This window comes from Dipteris shenzhenensis, chromosome 33 (assembly GCF_047967505.1).
Source record: "Dipteris shenzhenensis isolate YYH24624 ecotype China chromosome 33, Dip_SZ_1.0, whole genome shotgun sequence".
Classification (NCBI taxonomy): Eukaryota; Viridiplantae; Streptophyta; class Polypodiopsida; order Gleicheniales; family Dipteridaceae; genus Dipteris; species Dipteris shenzhenensis.
In genome coordinates, this window is record NC_141628.1 from 24,327,725 (window position 1) to 24,342,720 (window position 14,996).

Below are 14,996 nucleotides of genomic sequence, written 5' to 3' on the forward strand. Positions count from 1 at the left end.
CATGGAAGTTGCAGCACCATGCAGGCCCTTCTATCTATTGCTGTAGACTTTTGCTTATGCTTTGCTACTCCATGTCCATGACAAAAATTATGGCAACAAAATTAGCAACGCAACAAAAGTGTAGGGAGTTGGCACAAAATTGAGACAAAAGTGTAGGGAGTTGGCACAAAATTGAGAAGCTAATTTGCACCTCTTGAATATGTTTGTGCAAATAGAGCTTTTGGGAATGATGGATGAGATCGCCACTTAAGAGTGGACAGTGGCTAAAATGTGTGGGTGTGTATGTGCCAGGGGCAGCTCAAGATTCTATCTTGCTATCGGCACTTTCAACTTCAATTCAACGTAAAATTTTTTAAAAAAGAGTGGGCATGTTAATCATGCATTATGTCCATTTCGTTCCATTGATTATGTTCACACAAAGGGCGTAGTTTGCAAATCAGCTAGCCGGCGGCTTCCATTCAGTTGCAACTGGTCGGGGCACGTATGCAAGCACGCAACTAGGAAAAGTTCCACAGGGCAAGATCATTAGCTGCAGGCCTGGTTGCTCCTCAGGCCCCTGCTCTAGAGTAAGAGTCCACCCCAAACGGTTTTCAAGTACAGACTAACAAAGACGGGGGAATTTTGCAAACCAGACCCCTCACGTGAACAAGCCCTAAGTGGAGTGCTTCTTGATTCATTTGATTGAACTCGTCCATGTGTGAGAGAGAATGCATTGAGTCGAAATGTGATGGACTTTCATAGGTGATTTTGTGGTGATTACTAATGGAAGGTACAAAAGGTTTTATATTTAATCCATTTACCACACAAGGCCCATCCAAATCCTGTAATCAAAAGGTGCCATTATCACAGATGTACGGTCCTATCTATCCAAATAGGAGATTTAGCCCCATTCTTGACTTGTAAAGGAGAACCAACATATCCTTTTCAAAATCTTTTGGCCTTATCTAGCATGCCAAGTAAGTGTAGTAGAACATTGGAGAGGATCTTCGATCCCATGAATCATAAAAAATTTGAATGCTAGGTGCTTTCTCCTTCTTTGAATAACTCCTTACAAGAGATTGAGCTCTTAACCTTATCTCATCCATCGGAAGCAATTGTTGTAACCTATCTACATCTCCAACTCCATGCACCATTGCAATCCACAAGCTTTGTAACCAACAAGACTACCGCCTCATGGCCAAAAGCCAGTTAGAAAGATCTATGGTTTTTTAAGGCCATCTTGTAAGTCATAGGACCATCTTCAATTTTCTATCTCAGTCATTCCTATTTTCATTTGATAGTGATAATGATAGACTCAATTACCTTGTTTGTCCTTTATGCTTGCCCAAAGCATAAATAATAGTATGTAGTGGAGATCTTATATTGTACGACAAATTCATCAGTCTCTTACAAACATCACATTGTTTACAATACTCCTTATAGCACCACCATATACCCACTTGAAGGATTTCCTGAATGGGCTTCCCTACCATATACCCACTTGAAGGATTGCCTTGATGAGCTTCCCTTAAAATTCATTGTTTTGTTTCTCATGCTTCATTACCTCCCTTCTTAGAACACTAACTACATTCTTTTTCTACAATTGTTCTCCAATCAAAGAATACCTCTTGGCTCTAAGGACAAACATTTTGTGTGTGTTATTATTCATTTCCTTGGGAAAATTTATTATAGACAGATACAGAGTGATTACTTGATTGCCATCATCATCCATTTCTACTAGGAATACTTATGCATCTAGAAATGAATTGAGGACATTCATCAAGGGTACTGTGACCAATAATCTGTGTTGTGATGTGTATCTTTAGCTTATGAGTTATAGTAAAGATGAGCTCTTGAAGTAGCAACATCCACCTCGTAAATTACCCTTGTGTTATAGTTTTGTTAGTCAAATATCGAAGGGCTTGATCATCTCCATAGAATACAAAAGGATCCTTGAGCAAATATAGGTTGAAAAGTGTTCAAAACATATTAATTAGTGGAAAGAGGAGGAGGGGAAGGGTGCAAAGGCAAGGGGAGGGTAAGGAGGAGTCATTAATGAGGACTTCCCTCTACTCATGAGGGGAGGGGACCCCTCCCCTCTTATTTAAGAGGGTAAGAATGCAAAACCCTTGTATCCTGCTTTTTTCATAACATCTTCATGTAGCCTAGTGGTAAGCCCTTGTGAGTGAGTAGTAATGAATACCCCCCCCCCCCAAAACTTTGAAAAGTTCTTTTCAATTACCGTTCTCATGTATAAAGTAATTTGGTGATATTAACGGCCTTTAGAATAAGTAGATGGAAAGTATATATAAGAAAACTAATGTAAAAATTAGGTGAGAGCATTAAGGATTGTTGAACAAGTGATGTCTAAACTTTTGCACATTGTACACCATGCCCCCAAAGCCTTCCTTTTAATGATGCTATATTTCTTTTCCACATCTTGCTTGCATAGAAAATGACAAATTGAGGTTTATGTTTGGTTTATCCAAAATTGAACTGATGGCAATGCACATAAAATATCACATCTTAATTTGGTGTCCTTAAGCCCTTAAGATGGGTGCCTTTGTAACCAAACTTCAAAGCACTAGACAAGCCTTTTCCTTGCTTTCATTCCACACAAATTTCTCTTCTTTTTGAGAGACCTAATATAGAGGTTCCACCACTTGTGCAAAGTTTTTTATAAATCCTCCAAGGAATGACCTTACCTATTTTAAATTCTTTGGTTGTCATCTTTTCAGTTACTTCAATCTTTCTTGTATCTATCGTGATTCCTTCTCATGTTATGTTGTGACCCAAAAGAACTCCCAAGAACATGCAGAGTATAGATTTGAAAGGATTGAGTGAAAATTGTGCCTCTCTGCATTGTGGAATACTTTCCTTAGATATACATGATGATGGTCTTTTTTTTTCCATATATTAATAAACCATTCAAGAAGTTCATAAACCATTCAAGAAGTTCATCAAACTATTCTTGAGGGTTCCAACCCTAAACCTTTGGAAGGTTGGAGGTGCATTCTTCAACAACCAATCTAAACATCATTACTCTACTTACGTAGGTTGCCAATTCTATAATCAAGATTGTTCTCTCTTCATATTTCTAGCCATTGAAATTTGAATACTCTTCATGGTCTACAACCTTATCTAAAGTATTATTTATGAAATGTAAAGGGAAAGGATCGGTAATAAGATGATTATTCAACTTCTTGTAATATAAATAAACTCTGGAATTTTCATTTTTCTTAGGTATGAAAATCGCAAAATCACTTTGACCCGCTTGCAATAATTATGTTAATAAAACAAATAGACATTGCTTGCCATACCAACACTCTCGCATCAGAAAAGTATGCCCAAGAATCATGCAATGCATCAATCAAATCTCACTCTTAAGTGCACACATGTGTTGCCAAAGTACACGCACAATAACGAAGAGTTCTACAATGAGTGTCACCAAAAACGTTTCTAGAAAGGCATGTCATAGGTCTTGTTTAGTACATTTCAAGACTTTGCCAAGATTTCACTTAGAAATGCATAAAATATTTTATATAGTATAATTTATTATTAATATACATTAAATAATTATATAGAGATTCTCTCTCTCTCTCTCTCTCTCTCTCTCTCACACACACACACACACACACACACACACACACACACATGCACACACGCATGCACACATGCACGCATGCACACAATCTACAAAATACAGTGCACAGACACAAGCTACATAGTACAATGAATATTTTAATATTTCAATCAAGATTCAACTGATACACACACACAAACACATACACTATAGTGGACATACTTGAAGTATGCACCGAGGTATGCACACACACAAGCTACATAGTACAATGCATATTTTAATATTTCAATCAAGATTCAACTCACACACACGCACAAACACATACACTATAGTGCACATATTTGAACTATATACACAATGCACACACACATGAACTATATTGCACAGCATGCTCACATAGACTACGTGACAAACAAACCCATACACATTCAAAAAAATACACATACAAACACAACGTGATAAACAAACCCAAAACCGATACACGTATAAAAAATACACATACATGTAGGAGAAAAAAAAAGCCCCCCCCCCAAAAAAAAGGCAACACCAATTTAAAAAAAATACAAAATTACTTTTTTTTAAAAATGACGTTTCATCTGGAAGTGCCACATTTTGCATGTTTCGTAGAAACCTTTCATCAGGTTTCGACTTGACGGCCTAATGAAACATGTTTTTTGGTGACTATATATACAACTAAACAAAGATTTAATAGATGTTTCAAAATGGATAGAAAATATGCACGCTAGCACACTGCAAATGGTATCCCCTATAATCCCATGCAAAGATATCCATTTATTCCATGAAGAACTTGGTTGCTTTTTGTATAAAATACTAAATTAAATTCAGCATTTCTCTTTATGGATTTGGTCAATGGCTTGTGATATGCGGAATTCTTTTTAATCTCTCCTCAACAAATTGGTCTATATTAGTAAACGAAGCTAATGTGAACCCTAGCTAGGGCATAAAGGTATTTCTAGTGAGCCATGACTAAGTTCACATGGAAATCCCGATGTTGCTTAAAGTATAATGACTTAAAAGTATGAAGAAATATGTCCAACAGTGTTAAACTATTTACAAATCAAGATTTGCCATGGGTAACCACTACCTAGATGCGCCCATCATTAATAAATATAGAATGGAACACAATATGTGATGTGGTCATAGTACTGTAAGTGATTCTATCAGCTAACCCTCAAGGGTACTCAACCATACTCTACCATGTGATCAGATTCCCCAGTTGGCATCCAGATTGGACCAACAACCTACAGACTATTGTATTCCTAATGAAAGGGAAAGGCAACTGTTTTGGTGTTTCATACTGTTCCTCTACCGTCTTCTTCAAATGCATCTCTGTTCTGTCGAAGGGATAATCTTGCTAGTTTATTACGGTCTTGTTTGGTTGAGACATCAGGTAATCCTCGCCACCTCCATGGGTCTAGAGAATACGACATCTAACGCTAGCTCATAGGTACCCAATGTCCAAACGAAAGTCTTGGCTCCTTCCTTAGCTGGTGGAGTCAAATCTCCATGTAGCTAACCTAATGGCTCATTTAACTTATTAGGCCTCCAATCCAAGATACGATTCTAGGGAAAGCCATTCTCTCGCTTGGCAGAGGAAGACATCTGCTTATGGCTTCACGATTTTGCTTATCTGGAAAATAACCACCAATGGTCGTACGAACGTCTAGATAATGGAAAAGCTTAAGCCTTCTTTCCAAGGGTTGGCATCAGCTTGGTGCATCAACTAGACCTGGCAATGAAAGCTTCTTGGCCTCACTTAGTGCCTGCAACGACGACAGCTTTTGGTAGCACGAATTCCGTAAAGGATGCCCTGACTCAACTCCAAGATCTCCATCAATCCCAAACCGAATTCGGATGACAACTTGGGGAGAAATTTACGCATTTACTTATGCATATGGATCCCAACATGATCCATGATCCTAATATATTTTGTCCTATCGCCTAGACTGCATCCCAAGGTGTCCCAAAGGATGCAAGATTAGGGACCAACGAAGTTGGCGGAGCCCTACTCATTGCACAACATATTAAGTTTTCCAAAAGGAGGGTCCAAATTCCCACCTCTGCCTCCCTCCTTGATTCTTGGATCCCTATGGATGTCAATCCGGGCCAAAATGCTCAAGTTGTGTAGCCTTCCACTCCGCTCCTTGAGGTGCTGCGCAACTGGTCCCCCATTGCACCCTCATCTTCCAAATTGCGACTCACACTGATAAGGGGAAGTTGGGGCTGGGCCTCATAAGGATGTGATTAGGAAATGGGTGAATTTCCTAATCCTCAAGTTAAAGGCGACCTTGTAAAATGCAAATAATGGGAAGGTTTTACATTCATTAAATAGAGGTGGAACGTGTCATGTGCCTTCGGATGGTGTAGATCCATTGGTACTTCATCCAATGGTTCATATGCATTGGATTTTGGTCCGTTGGATCATCCTAGTCGATCTAAAGGTGCACATTAAGCACCTTTTTTCCACCCTTCAATCTCATCTCCATCCAAGAGTGTAGGTGAGGCGCCTACTCCTCATCTTTGGATCTACCTCCCCATCTAACGGTTGACAAGCTCCCACGGGCCCTTATTCAACACGCGTGCCAAGTGGGACACCTCACGCGATGCATCGAATCTCCTTAGAACCTCAATCAAGGGCGTGCACAAGGCACCTTAAATCAAGGTATTGACTTTTGTACTCCATTTGGTTGTATCATTTTAACATCAAGTACTTTCTAGCACCTCATGAATTTCGTCTTACATGATCTCACCATGGTGGACAAGGTAGTTGTTTATCTTGATGACATTTTGATGCATACAAAAACATGGGATGAATACAAGTAGATCCTTTGCCAAGTTCTTCATCTCTTTCAACAATATAACTTGTGCCAGAATCCATCGAAGTGTTGTTGGGACTCAATCTCAATTGTAGTATTTAGGCTTTACTATCTCTACTGAAGGTATCCGCCCTGATCTTAACGAAGTGAAGGCATTGTGCGAGTTCCCTATTCCAACCATAGTCTGGGCTCTTCAACAGTTCCTTGGCATGAGCTCTCGCTTCATCGGTGAACTTGCTCGAGTTGGCGCCTTCACGTCAGAATGCAAAGTTTCATCGGACCCCCTGCTACCAGTCTGCGTTTGATCAACTCCACCATTTGTTGCAAGAGGATGCCTGATTGCATCACCCTGACCTCTTAAAACCATTTTGCGTCCGCATTGATGCATCCAAGGATAGTTTGTCATGTGCACTGAGCCTAAGCTCCACCCATATTTACATGGTAATTCTTTCAAGATCCAGATGGACTATGAAGCCCTCACTGGTTTGTTTAAGAAAAAACATCTTCAAGGTCGTCTTGCGCATTGGGTCCTACTTCTCTAGGATTATGTCTTTCAGATGACGTATCACTTTGGTAAATCCAACCTCGCCGTCGCTGATGCCTTATCCAACATCACGACCACTCAACTTAGCCTTTACGAACCCCCTCTCGGTCCCTACTGTCTCCAATACTCTCCCTTCACCCCATCAATCTACGTCACGAACAACAATAATACCCTATCAGTTGTGCCCTCATTGTGCATCTCCTCGATGGTAGGTCCCCATTCCACTACTGATTGATTGATGGGCTCCTTCATTATCATAACCCCCCTTTCAACCCTGCCTTGACATTCCATCTAAAATTTAAACTCCTTATTTGCGTGCTTTTCATCACGAGAACCTACTAGGCATCCATCTTGGGTTTCTTAAAAGGTCCTTACTAAGCTATAGGCTTCTTTCTCATGGCTACCTAGAGCAAATTATGTCTTACCAAGTATCTAATTTTTGCTCACAAGTCCTTCGCTATTGATTGTCTCCATATCAAAGAGTAGTTCACAAGCCCTTATTACCCTGACTACATGGTTTGACTAAGTGGCTCAACAAGTGCATCCCACCCACACCAAATGTGATGTAGCCTAGCTTTACGTGGTCGCTACCTATTTACTTGCCATTCACGAATCTACTCGAATTAGTCCCTTTGAATCCTTGTATGGACATCCCCGTGTTTTCCCAAGAAGTGGCTCAAACTCTGATTTATCAACAAAGTTCACATTAATGAAGTGAAGGAATGGGCCTAGTTTCTTGAAGAAGCCCTCATTTTTTCCACCAAGAATGCCATAGCACATATCTACTAGTCTTAAAGTCACCAACGACGTCTCTGTAACAGTTGCCATCATGCCGTTGCCTTTTACTGGGCAATCTCGTTATGCTTTACTAGCCTACTTATAAGAAAGGCTTAGCATAGAAATTTATTTCCAAATGGGTCAACTCGTACCAGATACTTCATCTAGTTGATAAGACTACTTATGCTCTTGAACGATCGTCATACCTACACCACAACTCATGTATCCCGCATCAAGCCATACCATGCTCGGGTTGTTCATTATTAGGGGAGGGGGGAGGGAGGAGGATGGCACGTGGTTAATTGATTCCATCAACTAACCCTTAGGGATAGTCAACTGTATTCGGCCATGTACTCGGCCATGTGTGCATCTAGCACTCACATGTGTGTGTGTGTGTGTGTGTGTGAGTGTCACACGTGTATGTTTGAACATATGTCGTTATCAAATTAATAAATCGTTAACAGATCACCATTAGAATTAACTATGGTACGATCACCTAAAACAATAGGTATTAGTATGTGTAAATGTTTAAGAGAGTGGAGAGAAAACAAGAGAAAGAGAGAGAGAGATAAAAAGAACGAGAGAGAAAGAGAGAGAGAGAGAAAGAGCTTATCCCAATCTAACAAATTAAGGTACATATAAAAAGCCAAAGAGTTAAAAGACTAAAGGACAGAGAAAGAGAGAGAGAGAGAGAGAGAGAGAGAGAGAGAGAGAATGTGTGTGTGTGTGTGTTTGTGTAGAACACTTAGTGCTATGAGGTGTCTAGGACCATGACATAGGTGCCGATGCATGACAAGGCGCCCTCTGTGCCAAAGATTTAGGAAGTCCCTATGATGTAGGGCTGATTTCCTTTGATGTAGGAGAGGTGCCTTTTATTTCCTTTGATGTATGAGAGGTGCCTATGATCTAGGACACCCTCTCTCCCACTCTATAAATGAGAGGCTTGTCTTTCACAATCAATAGAATACACATTTTGGTCTTCTCTTGTGTTCTCAACCCTTGTCATGATGCATCTCTTCTCTCCCATGTCTCCCCAACATTGGTATCAGAAATGTAGGTTCTAGAAAACTCCTTAGCCTCCTAGTTTACCACATCATCATCTTCTTCCTCACCTCCACCTCCTCCTCTCCACTTTGTCTCTTTCTTGAAAATTCTTATGAGAGCTTGTTCTCTTCATCTAGGAGACCTCAGATCTAGGACTCGGTGCTATCCCGACCACTCGACGCGTGTCGCGGGGTCGAGCAAAGCAGAGCAAAGTAGAACCATTAGGTCAGAATAGAACAGAGCCATCAATCGTGGACACACGACATGAGCAAAGTAGAGCACACGCGATGATGTGTGCCGACTCGTGTAAGCATCTAGTCTCCAGGGACAAAGCAGCACCATTTACTCCCCACATGTGAATTGGAGGAGGTGGCAAGATCACCACCTGGGTGTAAGAAAATAGTACGCAGCGGAAGATAACAACAAAACGCAAGTACACGATGGAAAGCTGGAGAGAATACAAAAAATTATGATATACCAAACTGTTGATACAACTGATGGTTGGCTGTCCACCCGTGCGCTCTACAGACAGAGCTTCGATGGTGATCTAGACAAATGCTGGACGGAGGACTATGAGCGTGAAGAACTGGTGATCTGATGATAGGGGGTGGCCACTTATATAGTGTAAGTGGTTGACGGTCGGCCCTGTAATAGGCAGTCGGCCTAATAGACAGTCGGCCTGGAAGACCAGCCGACCCTTCAGAAAACATGCCGGCGGGCAGATGAAGGATCGCGCATAGACCCTAGACCCTGCCGCTGGGGGCTTTGCCCCCAGACCCCCACCAGGGGCCTGCGCCCCCCGGACCCCCTGCTATCGGGGGGGCTATCGTCCCCTCGAACCCCCCCTTTGTGCAGACGGGTATCTACTCTTGGCTCCTAAGCCGTCTCATAACCATCTGGTCTACTCTAAGACCCCTTCCAGTGTCTAAACTGGGGATCCCTCCCAATATCCGATACCCATCATGGCTTCTCCTCATATGGGGGCCTTACAACATTGGGTACACAGAATATTGGTGGGTTACATGAGAGGTGGACATTTGAGCTAACTCTAACACCCCCCCTCAATGTTCACCCGAAGATGAACTACGTGTTCGGACCAATGCCGAGTCGATGTAGATGCCGCAACAATAAATCACTCCCAAGAGCTTTCGTGAAAATGTCTGCGCAATTGTCCTCTGTGGGACAATACTCCAGCTCTATGACTCCATCCTCGATGAGCTCTCGTACGTAGTGATACTAGATCTCTATGTGCTTTGTACGAGCATGGAACACAGGATTCTTTGCGATGGCCATGCAACTCTGATTGTCGCATTTTAGAACCGTCGCATCTTCGATTGGAACTCCTATGTCTTGCAGGATCCTCCTTAGCCAAACTGCTTCACAAGCAGCAATGCATGCTGCCTTGTACTCAGCTTCCGTCGAAGATAGTGCCACTGTTGGTTGCTTCTTGCTAATCCAAGAGAACACTCCTGAACCAAGTGAGAAACAATATCCAGAGACTGACTTTCTAGAATCACAATCTCCCGCCCAATCTGAGTCACAGTAACCCGCCAAGGTCTTCCCTGCTCTGTAGGTAATGCCATACTCCAGTGTACCTTTCACGTACTTTAGCACATGCATCCCTGCTTTCCAATGGTTCTCTCGAGGTTGATTTGAGAACCTACTAAGTACACCAACTGCAAAGCTGATATCAGGTCTAGTGTTGCACAGAAAAATGAGACTCCCCACAAGTTTCCTATACTCCTTGATGTCGACAAGTGGTGATGCATCCTCCACTGAGAGCTTACCATTCACCTCCATGGGAGAGACCACGTCCTTACACTCGGTCATACCGAATGCCTTCAAGATCTCGCGAGCATATCTCTGCTGAGAGATGAAAATCCTGCCAGGTTTTTGCCAAACCTCAATGCCGAGGCAAAAGTGCATGAGCCCCAAATCTGTCATCTCAAACTCGGAACTCAACGACTCCCTCAACTGTTGCAGCATCTTCTCATGATCTCCTGTGATGATCAAGTCATCCACGTAAAGGACTATTACCACATACTTGCCATCCTGCTTACAAACATACAGGTTAGCATCAGAAGCACTTTTTGAGAAACCAATAGATATGAGAAAGCTATCAATCCGTTGGTACCATGCCCTTGGGGCCTGTTTCAGCCCGTACAATGCCTTCTTTAGTCTGCAAACCTTGTTCTCTGAATTGGGCACCTCAAATCCTGGTGGCTGGAACACATATACCTCCTCCTTGAGATGTCCATTCAAGAACGCAGATTTCACGTCCATTTGAAACACCGGCCACTGCTTATGAGCAGCCAAGGCAAGTACCACCCGAATAGTTGTCATCCTTGCTGTAGGAGCAAAGGAATCCTCAAAATCAAAGCCTTCAACTTGAGAGTATCCTTGTGCAACAAGCCTAGCCTTGTACTTTTCCAAAGATCCATCAGATTTGTACTTGGCCTTCCATACCCATTTGGTACCAATGATCTTCCTTTTTACTGGACGATCAACCAAGTCCCAAGTCTGATTCTTCATGATGCTGTCATACTCCTCTTGCATGGCATCTTTCCAATTTGGATCGCCCATTGCCTCATCCAAATTCGTAGGCTCTTGAACTTTCATAATCTCAGCCATCAAGGCCATATTGACTATGTGTTCAGAAGCCCTTTTCTTCTCCTCTATCCTCTTTGATCGTCGAAGTCCATCTGCAGAGATGACTCCGCCAAGTCTGGAACCGGATTCTTCTCATCAAAGAGCTGCCTTGCCCACTTTGGAAGTGGCTTACCTTGTGGAGCCAAGGCATGTTGTGGTGTTGGTGGAGTCTGTTCCTCGAAGTACTCCTCCTCATTCTGCAACTCTGCTTTAGATACGGGCACAAGGTGAGTTACTTTTACGGCTGATGATAAAGTGGAAGGGCATACCTCCTCCTCCACTGTATGTGGCTGTTCCCAAAACACCACATCACGACTGACCACGATCTTCTTTGCCTCTGGATCATATAGCCGGTACGCCTTTGACTCCTGGCTATAGCCCATGAAGATACACTTTCTGCTCTTTGGATCTAATTTCTTTCTGGTGCTATCTGGAACATGAACAAAGCACTCACATCCAAATGTTCTGAAATGAGAAGCGGAAGGCTTTTTACCTGAGTAAGCCTCCAAAGGTGTTTTGCCCGTCAAGGCCTTTGTGAAGCTTTGATTGAGGATGTAGACTGCTGTATTGACTGCCTCAACCCAAAAAGACTTAGGCAATCCTTTACCTAGTGCCATGCATCGTGCCATCTCCATGACAGTACGATTGCGACGCTCTACAACACCATTTTGTTGCGGAGTATGTGCAGTCGTGAGTTGGCGCTTAATGCCATTCTCGTGCAAGTATGTGTCGAACTCTTTTGACAGGAACTCTCCTCCTCGATCCGTACGAAGCTTCTTTACCTTCAGCCCACTTTCGTTTTCCACCATCTTTTGCCACTGTTTGAATTTTCCAAGAGCTTCAGCCTTATCTCGTAAAAAATACACCCACATGTATCTACTGTAGTCGTCGACGATAAGCATATAGTAGTTACATCCCCCCAAAGCTTGAGTCGGAGCTTTCCCATTGAGATCAGCATGAACCAATTGTAGAGGAGCCTTTGCCCGATAGCCGCTCTCATGTGGAAAGGCCTTCCTTTGTTGCTTGCCCATCATACAAGCTTCACAAGGTTCCTGAACCTTTGAGAGTGCAGGCAAGTGTGCAACCATCCCTGTTTTCTGCATTTCCAAAAGAATAGGATAACTAAGATGACCAAATCTTTCATGCCATACCTTACTGATGCCCACTCCTGAAGAGACTGTTAGTGCCGTCAGCTCGTAGAGATTGTTCTTCCTTACTGCCTTGCCGACCACCTTGCCCGTTGCATTAAGGATTTCTGCTCCGATCCTCTTGAAACGCACCTCCAAGTTGCGATCAGTTATCGCAGCAACCGAAAGCAAGTTCTTCTTTAGCTGAGGAACTAGTAATACATCAGAAAGCTCTTTAGTTTCACCCTCTTGAATGGAAAGAGAGATAGTACCTGTACCTTCCACAGGGCATTTTGCATTATTACCGACCGTCACGTTCATGGGCTCTTGTAGAGGCTTGAAAGAGCTATACCAGTCCTTCTTTCTGGTCATGTGACGGGACGCTCCACTATCAAGGAGCCACGAATCATTCGTTGTTGAAACTTCTATTGAGGAGCATAATTCTTCAATTGCAACCCATAGCTCCAACTCAGTTTCAACTGTGTTGGCAGATTCCTTGCCTTTCGAAGAAGACTGTGTAGTGCCATTCTTTTCGTCCTGCTGCTTCTTTCTGCAATCCTTGATCATGTGACCGCTTTTGTTGCAGTAGTGGCACTTACCTGAAAACTTCTTCTTCTTACCATTCTTCTTCTCTCCACCCTTCCCTTTGGATGTGGTTGAGAATGCTGCATCACTTCCGCCATCGCGGGTCTTCATTCGCATCTCCTCCTCTAGAAGCATTACGCTGAACTCTTCAAAAGCGAGGGGTGGATTTCTTACCTGCGTGTTGAGTGTCGTGACCAATGCATCGTACTTTTGTGGAAGGATCCGAATGCACCTTCTGGCCAACTCTTCGCTGGTATTTGTAATCCCAACCGCCGCCATCTGATCACATAGATTCTTGATCCGTGTGATGAATGTCTCAGCTGATTCTCCATCAGAGCACCTCTCTGCAGCAAGCATATTCTCCAGATTTTGAATTCTGGTCTGATTCCGCGTTTCATACTGACCTTTCAGTATGTTCCAAGCCTCACTTGCCTTGTCTGTATGCTGAATCAGAGTCAAAACAGAATCACTTGAACTGGTAACAAGAGCGCAGAGTGCATCTGCGTTCCTTCGTTTCCATGCCCGAAGAAGATCTGCATTTGGTGGCGTTATGACATTGGGGTTGTTTGGATTCGGTGATCCAACCGGTTCTGGATCCAATCCCAGAACAGTATCCAGAAGCTCATATGAATCCAAGATCGCGCTGATCTTGAATTTCCACAAAGTATAATTCGTCCCATCGAGCTTGCCTTCGCTTGCCTTCATTGAAGGCAGGTGGACGAATTCGCAACGGGGTTGGTGCAGCCATCACTCCTAGTAGCCTTTGCTAACAAAGCTCGTTGAACTTGCAATAAAGTCGTTACTCAGATAGCCTGAGCTCTGATACCATGTAAGAAAATAGTACGCAGCGGAAGATAACAACAAAACGCAAGTACACGATGGAAAGCTGGAGAGAATACAAAAAATTCTGATATACCAAACTGTTGATACAACTGATGGTTGGCTGTCCACCCGTGCGCTCTACAGACAGAGCTTCGATGGTGATCTAGACAGATGCTGGACGGAGGACTATGAGCGTGAAGAACTGGTGATCTGATGATAGGGGGTGGCCACTTATATAGTGTAAGTGGTTGACGGTCAGCCCTGTAACAGGCAGTCGGCCTAATAGACAGACCCCCAGACCCCCACCGGGGGCCTGCGCCTCCCGGACCCCCTGCTATCGGGGGGGCTTGCCCCCCCGAACCCCCCCTTTGTGCAGACGGGTATCTACTCTTGGCTCCTAAGCCGTCTCATAACCATTTGGTCCTACTCTAAGACCCCTTCCAGTGTCTAAACTGGGGATCCCTCCCAATATCCGATACCCATCATGGCTTCTCCTCATATGGGGGCCTTACAACATTGGGTACACAGAATATTGGTGGGTTACATGAGAGGTGGACATTTGAGCTAACTCTAACACTGGGTGCACGTACTCAAGCAGGGTGAGAACAAGCCCTTACTCTACTAGCTCGGGTAGTGTTCACCTACCAATTTAGAAAACTTGAATACAAGTTTTTTTTCAAGATCTTGCAGGTTTTTTCACTAAAATCAATCAAAATTACAAATTAAAAGACCTTGTCTCCCATAATCTCAAGGATTTTTTGGGTAGGTTTAAATGGAGGTTCTTCTCTCAGAAGCTAAAATTTAGAATTTTCATTTTGTGAAAGTCTTAAATTTTATGATTGGTTTAACTCCCCACTTTCTATTGCTTTCCCTTGAAATCCTCCACCTTTTTCTCTACCCCCCCTTCTCTCTCTCTCTCTCTCTCTCTCTCTCTCTCTCTCTCTCCTTGTTTGATCTTAGGCAAGCCTTATGAATGATTAAATATCATTCACCTTGTTCCTATATTTAACAATTCACCTAACATTAAACCAAACTTCAAAGTACTAGAC